At 32.4% G+C, this 19,520-nt stretch overlaps 1 protein-coding gene across 2 annotated transcripts in view; it reads right to left on the reverse strand.

The window, feature by feature from the left end:
* The window catches only part of LOC125072348, a 174,832-nt gene that overhangs the window by 124,586 nt on the left and 30,726 nt on the right, over nucleotides 1-19,520 (reverse strand). The gene's annotated exons all lie outside the window — the stretch shown is intronic.

Below are 19,520 nucleotides of genomic sequence, written 5' to 3' on the forward strand. Positions count from 1 at the left end.
TGTTAGATAAACAGCAACGTGTAGCACGTTTATCCACCAACTCGCATTGGAGTAGAGTTTATTTTTATAATGTCACCTGGTGCAAGTGCTCACCAACGCCCCTAGACATTGGCACTATGAGAAATAATAACCATTCCTCAGACAGCGCTCAAACCTTGGAGCTATAAAATGTTATGTTATAATTCCTTATATCATTATATACCCATATAGCCTTCAAGCCGAAACACGACAATACTTAGTATTGCTGTTTGGCGGTAGAATATCTGATGTTTATGTGGTATATATTACAGACGGGTTTGCTCAAAGCACTACCACCAAATAAAAAGAAACGTCTTCTCTTGAAAAAAGAGAGATAACTTTAGCCCACCAGTGGTAGTTGCACGTTGTTACTTTACTCAGTTATTTTATTCCCGTATTATTTTTTCATAACATCCAAAGATCCGTGTCAGAATCATCAAAGAATATGTTTTATAAATATAAAGTTCGAGGTGCATTTTAAATTATTGCAATTATCCACATAAATAACAATGCAGTCGGCCTCATAAACAACAATGTTTCGTGTAATTAGGGCAACGCTTCTCTAACACATATATGGTCCGACACAGGCTTGAATCATTTATGAATAACTTATCTTACATAAAATAGATAAAGTTACGATCCAGTCCCACAACTGTTTAACCTTTCTCCTTTATAGTATACTACCCTATATTGGACGACCTCCGTGGTCGAGTAGAGTGTACACCGGTTTTCATGGGTACGGGTAGTTTTCTATGTTGTCTTGGGTCTGGGTGTTTGTGGTACCGTCGTTACTTCTGATTTCCATAACACAAGTGCTTTAGCTACTTACATTGGGATCAGAGTAATGTATGTGATGTTGTCCAATATTTTACCCGAACCTTCGGCTTTACCCGCGCGACATTTACAACACTTCACAGTAAATTAACTGGATTGATCAAAAATCATTAAAGTAAACGGAAAGTTAAGAAATGATCGATTCCTCTTACAAACTTCCGCCCCCTCTTTTCACACCCTTAAGGGATGATTTTTGTGATCAATACTATAAATACACTCGCCCGGGATTCAAACTATGTCCATACCAACTTTCATCTAAAGCTACAGCGGCTTAAGCGTGACGAGGTAACAGACAAGTTACTTTCGTATTTAAAATATTATTATATGTAGATTACTATAGATTGAGGCAACGAAATAAAATTACACATAAATACAATATATTACTATATGGCATTGACTGTACCATCAGTAATCATATAAACGATCTCCGTATGACCATGTTTTAGCAAGCGACATGTCAGTACGATTAGACTATATTTATAAATAATAGATGCAGTCCGCATATGTGTACGGAAATGTTATTGCGACTGTGGCGCCATCTTGTTTCTCTTTGTATACTCTAGTCTAGACTCTAAGTCTATATTCAAACACTTCAAATATCAACAATAAAGAAAACTTAAATAGGAAAGCGATAGATTGACTTTTCATTTAAGTTCAACAGTGAAAACTATTTTTATCTCTTTCTATAAATGAAAGTTATTTTTGTAATACCTAGCCGAAACAAAGATAACGTCATCTAAATCGGATCAATAGTTTTTGAATAAAATAGCGAACATACATTACAACATACATTATATACACGAATGAAAAAACCTCTTTTTTTAAAGTTGATTAAAAAACTACTAAATCATTATACATAAAACTTATACGAGACGATGCAGCGCGTTTGAGAGAAAGTCTTAAGTATATATTATATATTACAAGCTGCACTCCGCTTTAAATTTAGACTACTCACTACACGAGCGTGAATTTCTTGCAGATAATTATATTCAGAAACAAAAATAACTAATACAAAATGATATACTTTCGTCACATAAGGCTTCGCTCGTTAGGGGTCGGTCGTCACGTATTAGGAAAAAAAAAGTAATTTAAGCTTGCATCATAACAATAATTCTTATTGATTCGTGAAAGAGCGACAGACAGACATAGTTACTTTCGCATATATAATATTAGTATAGATTGTTCTAATGTTTCAACACATTATATCCTTGTCGTTCCAATTGAGATACTATACATGGTGACTACTGACAATCGGCGTATTTACGATCGTGGTGATAACACATCCAGACACGGCGGCAGTTTTAATTAGCAATATATACTGATATTATCAAGCGATATATATTTAATTGTCAATATAATGTTTACCTATTCGAGTGACAAATGACGTAATTAATTAGTATTTTAATTGGTGCCTTATATTAATTATAATATCAATAACAATGCTTTTAAATTATACGCATTCACTTTTCAATCTACGTCACAAATAAAGACGAAACAATTTAAAAAATATAATATTTTGTTTTTTTTTTTTCTGGACCTTATTATAAGCAATGGTTGCACATAATCTGTTTGAGTAGATAGGGAAGTGTTGCCAGTAAGGTAAGGGCGCGTGTCTTATCGCGGTCTGTGACACGATTTACTCTGTTTGTTGATCAGAAACATCGTCTTAACTAAACTTAACTGTGACTAAGACAATACAATGTATTTACATATAAAAGAATGTCACATTTGTTAACAAATGGTTATCATTATTAATTTATTTATTTATGTAATATTTTACACAACACAATCGAACACAAAAGATTGTTAGATTAGGTTCGCAAAAAAAATATAAATAATATATCAATTTTAAAGTATACATACATAGATACATAAATATATACGTAACCATCAAATGACCATTTTTCTTAATATAATTTAAGTGAGGAGCTAATATATCACATGAAATTACTTTTCATTAACACCCTGTAAATATTCCTCTGCTGGACTGGGGCCTCCTTTCCAGTTAAGATTTTTTTTTTATTTCACATTACTACAGTGCGAGTTGGGCATGTGACGAATCTGATTATCAAATGCAAAATTACGCAATCAGTAACGAATTAAATGCAATACCACATCAATCTATTAAGGAATTCGAACAATAAAAACCATAAATTATATAAATCGGTTTAGCTACAAATGTTTCTTTTTATTTTTGTTTTAGGTATTTATTCTTCCATACTTCCTCTTTCAAACATCATGACTAATTAATACGAGACAAACGCACCGTGGCTTAAGACTGGAGACAACTTAAAAATATCTTAGACCGAAACTTGTAATGAAGGGAACAGTAATATCTAAGCGGCTTATGAATATGGATCTTATACCCAAACGCATAGAGTCTATTATAGGTTGATGTTTTGATGTGAGTAACAATAGCACTGTAGAAACAGAGTCGTACATAATTAAGTAGAATAAATGCACCCCAACTTCAAGCAAAACACTTTAGAGTGATCAATCCTTTATATTAATAAACGTAATTCTTCATGTATTTAACAGTTTAATTGTGATACAATTATTGTTTTTTTTTTTGGTATTTAATTTAAAGCATAAAGGCACAAGAAATCAACGGGTTTCGTTGTTGATTTATTTAGGTGCTATGCTGTTACACATGCTTTATACCCAACAGGGTATAAAGCATGTGTCACCGCTGTAGATCATTGACCATTTAATATGTTACCAGTCGAGAAATAAAATATTAATCTTCAATATGTTCATCTTTCATTTTTGAGGACTATCAATATTTATTTACGATAAAATAAGATTATTTTAAGGAATATTAAATGAAGATTTTCATGAATTACTTAAATTCCTTACTCCGAGGGTTTCGAGGGTACGAAAATAGTTAAGAGCCTGAGATTTGAAGGATTTATTGATAGAAACAATATAATAAAAACATGAATAAAATCGCCATCTACATTGAATCTTTTATCTTAGAAGGATTTCATTATTTTGAGAAATGGTAATATTTGCTCTAAAAACTCAACATTTTACCAAAACAAATTAAGGCTAATTTTCAAACTGAAACAAAAAGACCGCCAACTGTGGCTCATTAATTTTATCTCGGGAACGAAAGGATAAAAATATTAAGGTATCTTAAAACCGAATGAATCTAGTCTTAAAACATTTTCTTTGGTATAATTTTCATTTATCTTACTTCATTTCGGAATTAAGACGAAAAAATTGAATACGACGACATAGCTTTCCTTTTCTTTGTTTTTATTATGAATATACAGATTTAGTTCTCGAAATAGATATACCAACAAAACAATTGAAAAATCTCGTACGAGAAATACGCGACAGCGTAAGTGCTTTGGCTTTCGCGAAAGAATTTATTAATTGAAAATAAAACGCTCGAAAAATTGTACAATTTCCAAGAGACAAATAATACTTGAAAATTATATCTTTGCAACGACTTGCAATAATATTTAATAACAAACTTAAGTAGTGAAGACTAAATTGTAAATTCTGTAGCGCTTCCGATGAAGTGAAATTAAGTTAAGGTGTTTCTGAGAAAATCTGAAGAGTTGTAGAAGAAAAGTTCGTTAATGTAACATTTCTATGGAAACATCCGCTCCTCTATTAGTATTTTAGATTCAGATCTTATACCATCCTGCTGCTTCATTATACCATTGATGAGTCGAATCTTCCAAGTGTCCTCAACATTAAGAATAGACAAAAAGTTCTCACCTATTTTTTTCTATCTTAGTTCAAATGATGATAAGGTCGTATTAAGATTGGCAAAAATTTTTTTTTGTCACCATAAAACATCTTGATTTTTTTTTACTTTTAAGTATCGTCTTCGTCAAGAACACTTAACCGTTATCAAGTAACAAAAACAGGGATGCCAGAAATCTACAATAGATACTAAAAGCGTTCCAACATTTTATGGTACATAAAGATAGCTCACGGCAATATTCGGCACTTAACACCAATGTTCCTGGGGGGAGACTGAATTGGAATTCCTTAAGCACTGGGTTGCAACATGCAGCTGCGATATATGAGGACATTTGATGAAATTACATGAGAGTAATCAGCAGCTTCGCAGGATCGCATCCTTAAGTCAGATAAACTATGAGACTTAAGGATGGCTTTCGGAGATCGATACTGCTCGTATGATAATACACAAGATGTTTATAGCATTGAGAACATTTTAACTATTTTATATTACCAAGGATACATTAAACATTGGTTTGTTCAAAATTTCCGCGAGTTAATACGTTTTAAAAACGAGCAGAATAAAATGATTTTTGTATACTTTTTTATGGTTTAACAAAACTTTTGTGAAGTTTTTTTCTGTAACTAGCCGGTAAATTACGGAAAAGCTTTTCATTAAGAAATAAGCAATTTATTTTTCAGACAAAACTACCGCTGGAAATAATTCGAACTGGGAGAACGAAAATTATTTTCCAGTATTTAAAACTTAATATTGTTAAAAATACAGATACGAAAAGAAAGACCGCTTTCATTTGACATACATTCTTTTCCATTTTTGGCACCTTATGAAAAGCAAATGAAAGTTGAAATGCCTTTGGGGAGGTTGACGTTAATTAAGCAACAATAAAAGAATCAACAGAACGGCTACCCGGGGTTCTTTTTTGTCGTCTTTTTCCAAGTGTGTTTATTATTAACGAAGCTTTGGTTTTTAAATCTGCAAATAGTTTAACTTTTTGCCTACAGCCTGTTTTTAAAAGTTGAGTTTATATTTCAAATTTAAATTTATCATCTTGCAGTAGAATGATCTGTACAAAATCGAGAACTATAAGACCTTTTTTTTGAATATATTTAATAAAATACTATCTTCACTATCTTGTTCACAAGTTGAATTAATGACTGCGTCTCAATCGCTCGGTTCTAACATATGCACACTTCAAAGTAGTTGAGTGTGTGTCAAGACACATAAGTCGCAAGCCCGTGTAACTTAAGCATCGCTTAGTAAGTTAAATTATGCAAACAGGCAGTAAGTGTCGTTGATAGGGTGACTATGTTCTGAAGTACATTTAACGTAAGATTTCTCTAGATATTGGGTCTGTAAGATGGCTGGACTCTAATATTTCTGGAACTTTCCAGACGCCGAGTTTTTACAACCTTACTTTTAAAAAGTAAATTTTATATATCTAAGTTGAAGTCAAAAGTAATAAAAAATCATGTTTAAGAAATTTTCATGGAGTATACAATTTTCAGCCCTTAAAATTTTACCGTTTTTATTTACATTTTTAATGCTTCGACCACTTTTCGGTTGCTACTATGCGATCTGTAGAGCTAAATTTTTTTAAATACCGAAACTTACAACGGCTCAATTTTATAGGAAACTCACACAGATATAGAATTTGTAATTGTCACCATTAATGTATAAACTAATATATTTAATAAACATTGAAAACTATAAAAATCAAACTTTATATCAAGAACATTAGTATCTTGTTGATTTATATTTATTTTATCTATTGGGAATATAAGAGATAAAATATCTAGAGATAACTCTTAACCTCTACCGAGAACTGCAAAAGCCACTAGAAATAAAACACTAGCTCAAAATTTTTTAATATTATGTTTAGCAGAGCATTAAAAGGCTTAACGAACGTTTCGTGTATATGGAATAGTTTTATAGTAGATGTGGAAGCGCACTTATCACACAAATAAAATTCTAGGATTTTAGCCAACTGTGAATCTATTATTAAAACATTTGTTTTTAGAGTTTAGTTTTAACTATACTTTATTTATATTAATCTAAATTATAAATATTTTTTACAGAAAACCTTACTTACCTAAAAATAAATTTTACTTGGTGGAAGGGCTTTGTGCAAGTACGTCTGGGTAGGTTCCACCCACTCATCAGATATTCTAACGCCAAAAAACAGTAATAAGTATTGATGTGTTCCGGTTTGATGGGTGAGTAAGCCAGTGTGGTTGGAATGGTTAATATTTCTTGCAGCGACATTATCTATGGGCGATGGTGACCTCTTACCATCAGCTGGCCCATATGCTCGTGCGCCATTATATGCCACAAAAAATATAATTCATAGCATTATTGAATACTGTGAATTATTAAGACGATTACTGGATGACATTAGAAAAAATCTATACACGCTTACTTAAATTGATAACTTTTCTTAATTTAGTTGAAACAGATAAAACCTAAACTATTAAATTGTATAATGCAATACAACGAACGTACTTTGTTTCCATTGCAATAATTTATTTACATCCCGCGATAGGGTATCCACTAAGGTATTCTAACAAGGCTAAGAATAGAAGCGGAATCTCGTCTTCCCATCTGATACTTCATGAATCATTTACATACTAAAACGTCTAACCACGAAGCAGTTCTAGCCTAGCTCTTGAACTAGGTTCCATTAAAGGCTTACCTACTGTTTTTGCTATATTTGGCCCTATTAATCGTTGCAAAGCATACATTGAAAAGCTCAATAATTATATTGATTTATCAGCTAGAATACACCTTGTATTACAAACTAAATAATATAAGCCTTTATTTAGATGGCAAGTTACCTTAACTTAATTGTCATAATTTGCCAACAACTGGGTATGTTTGCCGAGTTATAGCAAACATACTCTATATTCTTAATCCAAAGGGAGATACGTATGTATTTGTAAACTCAACGTGGCCAAATATTTAAGGCTAGGTTATTTATATTACATATCAAGATAGAGGGTCGCACTATCGATTCATTAAAATAAGTGAGAACTACGCTTGACACTCGCCTAAAGTCATACTAACATTGGCGAATAATCTGTGCCCTGTCGGCACAACTAAAAGCCATTAAACTAAGAATTGAATTGTACGTCATACTATTTTACTAAATAGTGTGCGTGTATACCACTAATTTTTTCGACGCGCTCTCAGCTTTGACAGGCTCTCTAGACATGTAAATAATGAAAGCATTAATTTAACCTGAAAATTGGTTACTGACATATATCGAATTTTCGTGATTTTCAGAATAAAAAGAATTAAAATGAACGGTTAAGGAACGAATAGTTTGGTGAATTATTAGATATGTTTTTTTTTTATTATTTATTTCAATTCGATTTAAGTATGTAAAACTTTTATAAAAATCGACTCTCATTAGGGTTTGATATCTAAATGACATTTATCTGGTAGGCAGTAAATGAGCGGATGCTTAAATTAATTTATAAGAAGCAGTGATATAATTTTTTTTTTATTTTATTTATTTAAAAAATAATATAGCGAGTGTCCCACGCTTTTTTTCTTTAAATTATAAATCATTTACATTTGATAATTGAACTATAGCAATTTCAATGATTTTTGAAATTCTGTCGAAAATTTAAATCAATGTTTTTATGATATATATATATATAACGGGGCGAGATTACTGTGATTGTTGATTTGGATAATTAATGAATTGTTGGCAATAGTGTTTAATGGCTGATTTACTTTTAAGAGCGGGTCACCCCGAATGGAGTTGTAAGTGTAATGGCAACGCGAGCCGTTATGTTTTGACAAACGCCTCGAATGCGATGGTTGCTTGCAAACCCATTTGCTCTTAATCGAGATGAATTATTGTAATCCTTTGATATTATTATGATTCTTCCAAATGTCGGATCAATCCCCGAACCCAACTGTTCGGCATCCTGCTCCTCCGGCATATATATAAAAACAAATACACGTGATGTGGTGTATCAGACTAAGCACGCAATTTAAAACTCATACATTTTATCATTAAAAAAGTGTCACCGCGTAAAGTTCTCATTTCTCTATAACAACATTATGTAATTGCTCTTATTCATGTTTCCAACATATATTTTCAAAGTTTATTAGTATTTAATCTTATTCGTAAGTTTAATTCTACAATGTACACTTACAAATCAATATTAGTGATATTCTGATATATGTACTTGACGACCTCTGTGGTCGAGTAGTGTGTACACCGGTTTTCATTGGTACGCCACTCCGAAGTCCCGGGTTCGATTTCAGCCGAGTCGATGTAGAAAAAGGTCATTAGTTTTCTATGTTGTCTTGGGTCTGGGTTTTTGTGGTACCGTCGTTACTTCTGATTTTCCATAACACAAGTGCTTTAGCTACTTACATTGGGATCAGAGTAATGTATGTAATGTTGTCCAATAGCTATTACTTATTTATTTATTTATTTATGTACATACAATACTTGTACTAAGTACTTAGCTTATTATTAAGACTTTGAGAAAGTTTATTTAGATAGATACCACCCTCTCGTCATATATCTGCCGCCAAACAACAATACTCGGTTGTTGTGTTGCGGTTTGAAGGGTCAGCGAGTAAGTGTAAATTCAGGCACAAAGGACAAAGCTGGACTTCGAACATTGGTAGCGCTTTGGCGATATGAAGAATAATTCATATTAACAGTACCAATCTGCATGGGTAGTGGTAGTCAATTACCATACGGTAAAAAAATACAGGTATGTTCTAAACTTTATTCAATAACAATCGTTCTAGACTTGCTTATTCACTGTCAATATTATACAAGTTTGGATGGAAACACTAAAACAACACCCAACAACAAAGTCAACACTTTTTTTTACTTTTGCGATGCGAAGGGAGACGATTCTCATAGTATAGCATATTATACTACCAATTAAATGATTCGTTTTATAATAACAATGGTTAAGATGGTGGAACTTCCCACCGAATGTGATTAAATGAAACTTGGTGGTAGGGCTTTGTGCAAGCCCGTCTGGGTAGGTACCACTCACTCATCAGATATTCTACCGCCAAATATTAGTAAACTGTATAGTTGTGTTCCGGTTAGAAGGATGAGTGAGCCAGTGTAATCACAGGCACAAGGGACATAACATCTTAGTTCCCAAGGTTGGTGGCGCATAGGTGATGTAAGGAATGGTTAATATTTCTTACAGCGCCTTTGTCTATAGGCGGTGGTGACCACTTACCATCAGGTGGCCCATATGCTCGTCCGCCAACCAATTTCATAAAAAAAAAATGAATATTCAATATTAAAGTGATTAGTGAAACATTCGCAGCTAAATTGCATGGTCGCCGTGTGCTACCAAGATCAGATAAACTAAAGGTGTACTGTAGCGGTCCGCATATATGTTTAGCTGTCATACGATACTAGTAAATTAGAAGAGGTCTGCATACACGACTGCGGTAATGTAGCTCACTGGGTTAAGTGAAATTAATGATAGCTTTAAATATTTATCTAAACTAAAGCAAGTGTAATTTTAATTCTAAACAAAAGACGGCATACGATTTGTTTTCATTGTTTTTGTGGATTACAGTCATTATGAAATTCAGTTTCCTTTTTTTTTTTTAAATAATAGTTTCGTATTTTTCTGTCTTTAATAAAACTAAGTGTATGTGTTAATTACCATGGAAAAGAAACCATTGCGTACAACCTGGAGAAATATTTTTCACCAGTAACACAATTGATTTGCTTTCGTCGGTTATTCTCAAAACTTGACAAATGATGGTACAATAGGTATCAGATATTGTGTCAGGTGGAAAGTGGACATCGGGGGTTATAGACTAAGAAATATTAATTATCCCTTACAACGTCAATACGCCACGAGTCTTCGATCGATCACGAGAACTAAGATGTTATATCCCTTGTGCCTGTAACACTGCCTTACTAACTCTTCAAACTGTAACCCAATTGTATTTCTGTTTGACGGTAGAATATATGACTAACCTACCCAGACAGGCTAATTCATTTTCCTAGTACGTCTTCGAATTACATTTTAACGGATAAATGAAGCATTGAAATTGATCTCTAAAGTTATTAACTACATAATCAAAGATGTGCAAATTATCCAGCATAATAAACGGATTTCATATTCAAATGTGATTACAAGTTAAAACGTTTTCAGAGTTCGCGGTGACAGAACACACAGCTGGCTGAAGCTTGTCTAAAGACTCCCAAACTTCGCTGAAGATTCAGTGAAGTTGTAAACCAAGTTCGTCTTCTAAAAATTCAAATCACCAACTCACCGAATAGGTTTCGAAGTATAAAGATTTAAAAATTCTCTTAAATACACTTCTAAAATATATTGAGGCCAAAATCGAAAGCGGTATCAAATTTGGTTTTTGATGAAGCAATTTTTATTATTTTTCGGTTGACTGAAGTCTTCCATCTTTTATTATGTTTATATCGTTCTCAACAATTTCCTTGCTGACCGATTCCAAGAATTTCAAACCATGACAAATATTGAAATTTCCACTCCACGGGTTTCGTTGTGATACAATATACGTATAAATAAAACATGTAGACGTCTCCGATTTGGAAGTAAGCAGAACACTGAATACAATGAGTAATATTGGTAACTAATGTTGGTAGTAGTCAAAACACCATTGCTTGCCTAAATTTAATTAGCTTTAGAGATTGTTCTTTTAGTGTAATTAAAGCATTCTCAGTATCTTGCCTCTGTACAAGTATAACGTGAACAAAACACACTGAAAGGCACTGATTGCGTGCTATACGAAACAAATCAGAAAATTTTAATTGAAGTGCTCTCAAAAAGATTGTACTGGAAACACGTTGATTGACGAAACTACTCTCCTAAAAGATTCATCAATAAAAGCGAGTCCCCCTACAGGAATTTTATTGGACAAAGAACCATAAAATCCCCTTGATTCGAATCTACGGGGGCGTCCTATTCAGTACTATTACATCGAATGGTCGAGATTAGTCATGAACGAGGTCGTAACTAACCGATTGCAGAAACATAGAAGTCTAAAGAAACATCGAAAACATTAGAAACATGAATTAATAAATATAATTAAGCAAAAGTAATATTTAAACATAAAACGACTTTAATTATAAATGGGTGGAAAAAATTATCAATGAAGTACGCATTAAGGAATATTCTCTTCGCTTGTATTCACAGTGAATACAAAAAAGAAACCGTTTATGATGCAAACTTGTTAAAAATTCATAGCATTCATTAAGAAGACGCTTCCCTTCAGACTCAAGTAATGAATGAACAGAGAAACTAGACGACGCAAATTTTGAAAATGATTATAAAATTACTCATCATAGCACTCAAAGAAGTGTTAGTTTAATATTATATAGAGTAGCTGTAGTAGTATGCACTTACAGCGTTTCGTATTTTACGTTACATCAAAAAGCATTAATATCTTAGGATCAACCAACTCTGTATACGGACTTATGATACGCATTGAACCAAAATTGTAGAATAATCCACGGAGGGGAACGCTCGCCCTTCATCTTTGCTTAGGACTTGACTTATTGTGAGGTTCCCAACGAGTGGGGAAATAAAAAAATAATAAAAGTACGGAGGGTAGATTCAAATTTATCGGCAATGCGTGCGTATTTATGGACCACTTAAGTATGTGTAAGATCGCTCGAAGGTGGAAACGCATCTGAAAACCTACTAATGATACGATATTCTTTGTCATATCGAGTTATAAATTTCGTCCCTCTACTACGATGACGTTAGTATTCATAAAAATAATACCAGTTGAATTTTATACCGACCCTTTTTTATGAAAAGGACTTGTTAAGAGTCTTTGTAAAAAATAATACACATTGTACACTACTGTTTTAAATTCGGGTTAGGTGCTGCAGAAATTTATCTTACATGATTGTGCATTCAACGGCTCATATATGTATTCGTATAGAATCATAATAGTGGAATGAAAGACCCATAGAGACGGATTTTGGGAAGAGATGCCGATAGTCAATAGAACCCAATAGTCAAATTAATATGTCTGTAGATAATTATATTGATGATATTGATATATTTTATTACTATAATATATTTGACATATTTGCATTTAATATGTCGTCTATTTCACAAAGCTACAAACGCAATGTAATAATAGCAACGACGAATGATTATTAAAATGAAAAAGGTATATATTATAATCACGACGATACAATAAACAATAACACGAGTCCACGTTGAGGAGACGCGGTCACGAGCGATGCACCCGGTCTGAATATTGAACTACTCGCTTACCGAAATTAAATAAACACAACACGTAGCTAATACCCCTTAAGATGACCAACGTTTTCTGCTCGAAAAAAATGTAAACGGTGACAGTGGAACAAATGCTGTGACAGAAGACAAAATGACCAAGAATTTATGAAACTAACATTCGTCGCATAAATAACATTTACATGTATATAGATCAGGCGATATATAATATTTCTCATCATAGGTTTATAATACGTTATAAAATTGACTCTACGTAATAGAAGTTCTTATAAACGTTGGAGTTCCAGAAACTCGGAAACCTAATTCGTTCCAAAAATTCAAGTAAACAGTGATAAAAAGAATAAACGAGGCGAGGTCCATTGAATTGTTTTGATTTTAAAAGCTTACATTTTGTTTAGGCGAGTTCAAAGGATCAGTTGGTAACTTGTTTCCTTGAACAAAGGTCTATTGTCCTGCGAACAGGAATCATATTATTTGTGTTTATGGGTTCAGCATAACGTTACCATTCAATAGTAATTTATTTTATCGTTTTTCTAAACAATCAGTCCAATTTTAACCAAAAAAAGGACCAACAATTTCGAAATACGAATGAAAAATAAATTAAAGACACAATGGATTATTGATATTTAATAAAGCTAAATTGTTTTTGGTTGTAATGTGATAACGTGATATTTGTAAGCAAAATAAAGAATTATTCAAATTGCCGTATAAATGGTATTGATTGATATAATACTGAGTCGTTAGTGTATTTACTTCTACGTTACGATAAAATTAGTAGATTTTACGTGGTCAGATTTTTATACGACTTAACACGGTCAAGTCCGACAAACTAACCCAGGTCCTCGTGATATTCTGCTGTACAAAAATTGCACTAGACTACCGAAGCAGCTAATACGTGTTTAGATAATAATGTAGCATTATTAAAACTCCATACTATTTAAACAGGTACACCGTTTTATGTTCTTTAGAAATGTTCGTGATAAAACGGTCACGAATCGTTAAGGTAACTCTGTAAAATAATATCAAGTAAGTTCTATAGAAATATGACTATTCAAATATTATAAAGTAAGTTTTAATCATAATTTTACGATATTCTAAGTTATTTTAATCTCAAACTTCAATATTAAATTACTAATGTACTTTTAAAATAATAAATGTTTATATTTTAGTAATTGAAACTAACGGTTGGCTTTAAAATTTCAACCTTAAGTTTTCTTAAGTGGTTATTTTTATATTAATTGAAAGCTAAATTAATGATCTTAACTTCGTACATTGTATTTATATACAGAATATATTACAAAGTTTATTATTTAGTTTTAGCAAAGCGAAGCACAGCACCTAATGTATAACAAGCCTTATAATCTGCCCACATTTCCATGATTGTATCTGCTACAGCGAAGTCGGACGAGTTTGGCACCGTTAGGCCATTTGCCGACCTGAGCCTTCGTTATGGTGCAAATCTAGATAAACTTAACAATTTCTATCGCAACATTATAATTTCTAAATATTCCTACGTCATTATCATATAACTGTATTATTATGCATAAACGTAAGCCAAGAGTGCCAAGTACAGAACATGGGTATCTTTATATAAGATTGCTAGTTCAAATATGCACAAAAAAAAACTGAATTATCGTGTGCTTGTCCTCGGCGACAAAAATTTGTCATATGTGTATCCACCACACACTCCAAAAGAAGAATAGGTCCAGCTATGGGACCTATAAATACTGTTACCTTATTTTAACTTTTACAAAAGCATTAACGGTGAAATGATGAATTGAGGTCACGATCCGTTACGTTTGTTACAATATGGGGAAAATAGTAATCATACTATATACATACAATATGACGAACACTTATGATTGAAAAATATCTATCAAATTGGCCTCATTAGATAAACGACATTGATAACATTTGGATCAACGTGACATCGTCATTGGACATTAGTGGAATTTCTGATTACATAACCACCACTTTAGTCTAGTAGCTACGGTTGAAGATGAGGTCCTGATTTCAAACCCACAATCAGGCCACTAAAACTATTCATAAAAAAAATCGGAGTTATGAATTTCGTATTTGACCATTCTCGTTTTGAAAGAGCAAGGTTTCCCTTTCGTTTTATCTCTATCTATTGGTCGCTTTGGATCACCGTCCTATCGAATTACAATACTGAGGATATGGAGAGGTTGTTCTGCAGTTTAATATATCTCATGCACAATTGGCTCGTACTCGAAATCGGCCGCCGTGGCCTCAATTCCCTCAGGATAACATTTACTAATGTAAATGTTTTTGTGAAAGTTATAGTTTGATTTTTAAACTGTTTAAAATTCGAAATACATTTTCTATATATATAAAATTCAAGTCACTTAGACAACATCTTTGACATACTATTCTTAGCAAAAATACTCAATCTTACAAATTTTTTAGTCTGCAGGATCAAAAATCAATATGGTTAAATTCGCTTTAAATCACATCTCCTTAAGAAGAAAGTAGTTCAGCATTCAGACATTTACAGTATCTTACTTATAGTTAACAGAGTTAAACATAGACTTAAATAGAATTGTCAAAAGATTCTCACATTGTATTAGTAGACATACAGGCTTACAAAGCTTACAGACAGCCCACTGAATAGTCTTAACGCCTTGTCTTAGACGGATTGGGTTCTGCTCACTAATTAATTTAGCTGTTCCTATTTGCATTCTGGTTTCCAAGATATGCCTCTAATGGACGGTCGCTTAATAGACTGTGCACAGAATACTAATGACACCATGTTCATCCATTGCAATATTGCGTTGATCCCTTAATGAGGAATTAATTTTACCCTTTCTTTATATAACAGTCCAACAAAATTATTCCTCGTTTTACTAAAAATTTAAGCTAGAAACTCGTCAGTTTCAGTTTATTTGACCGAAAATTTCCAAATATACGCCTCTTGTTCTCTCGTCCAATCTTTACCTTACCTATGTGCTGAATTTGGTTAAGTCAGGACTTACTAAATTTGTAGCAAAATCTGTCATATATCGGTATATATGACATTTTGTTACAAATTTTATATTTGGAATTATTGCAACTAGGTAATTTGAGTAGAGGCCATAAGCTTTAAAACGCCGACTATTTCAGCAAGTAACAACGGTTTCCTTCAAATAATATTCGGTCTAATATTCTGCACTTCGGCCGAGGACGTGATCAAATATTTTTTATTTGCCAATTCGCTATTCGTGGCATCTCCATTGTATAGAATTATAAAAAAAAAAAATGTTTGGTAAGTTCAACTGTTATTTTTTCATTAGCACGCCATTCTGCACGCTCAATGTTTGATCTACCTTTATTAATCGATTAGTCGAATTAATTCGTCTTTAAGTCAGCTAATTACACGGAGACGAGATGTTCCAGATCTCAGAACACCGTCAATTTTAACCGACTTATACTCACTGCCATGGCTTTGAGTACTATTTGTTTTATAAAATCCATGTGTATTATACACTTGTATTAGAAAAGCGTAATAAGCACCAAGCCTTCTCAATAGGACCCCTGTGTTACTTCACTTTTGCTTTACCACTCAGTAAATAAAGTGTGTTCATATTATTTTTTTGCTTAACCATTGTTTGTTATAACTAAGCAATGTTCTGCAAATCTTGCATTTGGTACATAATCATTACTGTAATTTTTTTTTTCAATACTTAGATTAATATCAATTGAATAGGCGAGTTCTATCACCATTTACAATGATCACTATGGAATATATATTATCATTAATCCAACGAGAGCTATGCAACAATAGAACTAATACAGTTCATCTGTTATTCATTCACAATAGGTAAATTGTACAGTATTAAGTGATATGTTAGGTGCCTATAGATCACAGATTTATACCCATTGATGCTACTATTCATTCATTCAAATTTACCTTACTTTTTGAAATTAAATTTTTACATCGAAGGTTTTCTAATGATATACCTTTTTTTAATGATAAACGAACGAGTGATGAACCTTCCGGGAAAATTAATATTTTATTTGTAACAATATAATAAATCTGAAGAGTTTGTTTAAACGCGTTCATCTCTAGGTTTGGGTCTACTACCAATTGGATTTATATATTATTTAGCGTTTCATGACCCAATTTTTAAAGAACGTTTAAGTCTCTATGCCACTTATTGGATGATAGAGCTTTGTGCGAACCCGCCAGGATAGGCATCCACTCATCAGATATTTTACCGCCAAGCTATACTATGTATTGTTCCAGTTTGAGTCAGAGTAACTACAGACATAATGGGCATAACATCTTAGGAAGTGTTATGACGCATTGGCGTTGTGAGGTATGGTTAATATATCTTACAGAGATAATTCCTTTGGACGTCGGGGACCACTTTCACCCGTACGAAGTTTGGAAGGGTATTAAGACAAAAACAAATGTAATAATCAGAATCTGCTAGGTAGTTTTCAACCGCATTGCGTTAATACTCTTCGTACGCCTCTTGTATTTTTATCATGTTTTATTAAAATAAAAAAATGTTATTTAAAACTCGTGTTGCAAATACAAAAAGTGAATGACAATTATATTTTAATATGCAACATCAACTTATTGTTGGATACCTTTATACGTTTATACTATATATGTATGTATGTATATTTATATTGGATGTACAATTTATTTAATTTGACTTATAATCCGTTATCGAGGCTTAATATATTTCGTTCTAAGCTTCATATGTCCATCCATCCATCCAACTTTCACATCTATGTTCTTAGCAAGATTATCGTATATTTTTTTAATAATACTCGTACTATGAGATCTCTAGCATGTTTCGGTGTGTTTAACAATTATCATTTGTAGAGGTTCCATTAAACATGTAATGTAAACATATATGTTTCATCAAGTTTACCCTTATTTCTGAGAAGGTTTATTATATCAGTTGAATAAACTTTGGTACTGACATAAATTATTTTATTTAGAGATAACTAAGAATTTGAGACTCACTTAATGAATTAAAAAACGTGGTCTATATAAATATTCATTTGTTTTAAATTTTAATATCAGGTAGTAAAGAAATTAAATGTTACTGATTAAAACGCTCTGCACTGGGTGCATGTCATTCAGAATTGATCACTTTGCATTCCTTTGTCGGCTATACCTATAACGGTAATGATTTTAACAATGAGAACTAAACTCTCCATAAATCAGTGTAGTTCCGTTTGTTTTATTACGACGTAAAATTGTACTTTTTTATACAACGATAGGTTTCTTATTTGAATAACAGACAAGATAACGCGAATCATTTCATTAAATATATGATTATTTTTATTTGTTATCGTTTCGGACCGACTGCGTGTTCATTAAAATTGCAAATAATAAATAAACGCAAGTAATTGTAATTAAATTAAAAATAAATATATTGAACAACTGATCCACCATCAGCTTTGGGAACACCAGGCGAAGGCGTTCGCAGTATAGTAGTGCAATATCTTCTTAAATATTTTTAAAGATATTTTAATTAAATCAACCGAATCAGCTTGGTTCGGTTGTGCTGAATAGACATTTGATAATTTTCTCTGCAATTAAAGGGCATAGAGAGTTCAAGGTTTCCAAACGGCATATTTTTTGATAACGTCCGATATACACATACACGTATATCCAACGTATATAAACTTCTTCAAGTACTTTAGCCATCACGCTTCACGCCCTACCCTTTGCATCATTTTAAGCATATTATAAATAAATCATTTAACCAGCTATATTGTCTTAGTCAAATTAAAAAATCACACTCACTTATTGATAGTCAAAAATCTACCACCGCTTCGGAAATAAACCCCTCGGACCAAAAAAGAACCGGCGACCGAAGCTCAGGGACTTTTATGTCATATTTTTATAGCACTGGAGACCCAATTTGGTTGGTTCGTAAAACACAACACAGACAAACATTCATTCGGAACGAGACTGAATCGTAACCGTCAAATAGTAGGTTCATTCAATATAAGCTCAGGGTTTCTAAATTAACATCAATTAGAAACATCTGCTAGTATTGCATAAAGTAGGATGACTCAATAGCGTCTGATTGCATTCATTGAAAAAATCCTTTTATGCTTTTTTTTTAAATTCCCCATGTCATATGCGCCATGTCGAGTAATTGTAGATGTGCAAAAGATTTAACACCTGTTTTAGTACAATTTCTCACGAGTCTCTTATGACATTTTTGTTTAATAAACACAATCATTACAGGTACTTATTTGTTTATTTTATTATTAAGAAAAAACATTTCTCTTTTATGGTCAGGGGTCAAAATGTAAAGTGAAATTATTCTGTAATGATCTTAACAATTGTGTAGTAAAATTACGATACCGAGATATCAAGTTTGATGTTTAATTTTTAAATTTTAGCTTTAATTTTATTCACTAGTATGTTTAGTTAAAAGTTTGCAACTGAATTTTAAACTAAGTTTATCCAAACGATATATTTTGTTTGGTGGGGACAACACTATACTTTATACCTATAGCCTATTCCAATCGAAGTAGAAAAAAAGATAAACAAACCTAAGATTTACGTATTTCATGCGATTTGCTAATAACTCAGCGATATTGTGCACTACTAAGAGTTTATGATTAATATTACTTTATTTATAACACAACACTATTACACTTAACTACTTATTTCCACTTCAATTTTACTACCAAAATTCCAATAACAGTTTCATCGTTCGTGG

Source organism: Vanessa atalanta, chromosome 21 (assembly GCF_905147765.1).
Source record: "Vanessa atalanta chromosome 21, ilVanAtal1.2, whole genome shotgun sequence".
NCBI lineage: Eukaryota > Metazoa > Arthropoda > Insecta > Lepidoptera > Nymphalidae > Vanessa > Vanessa atalanta.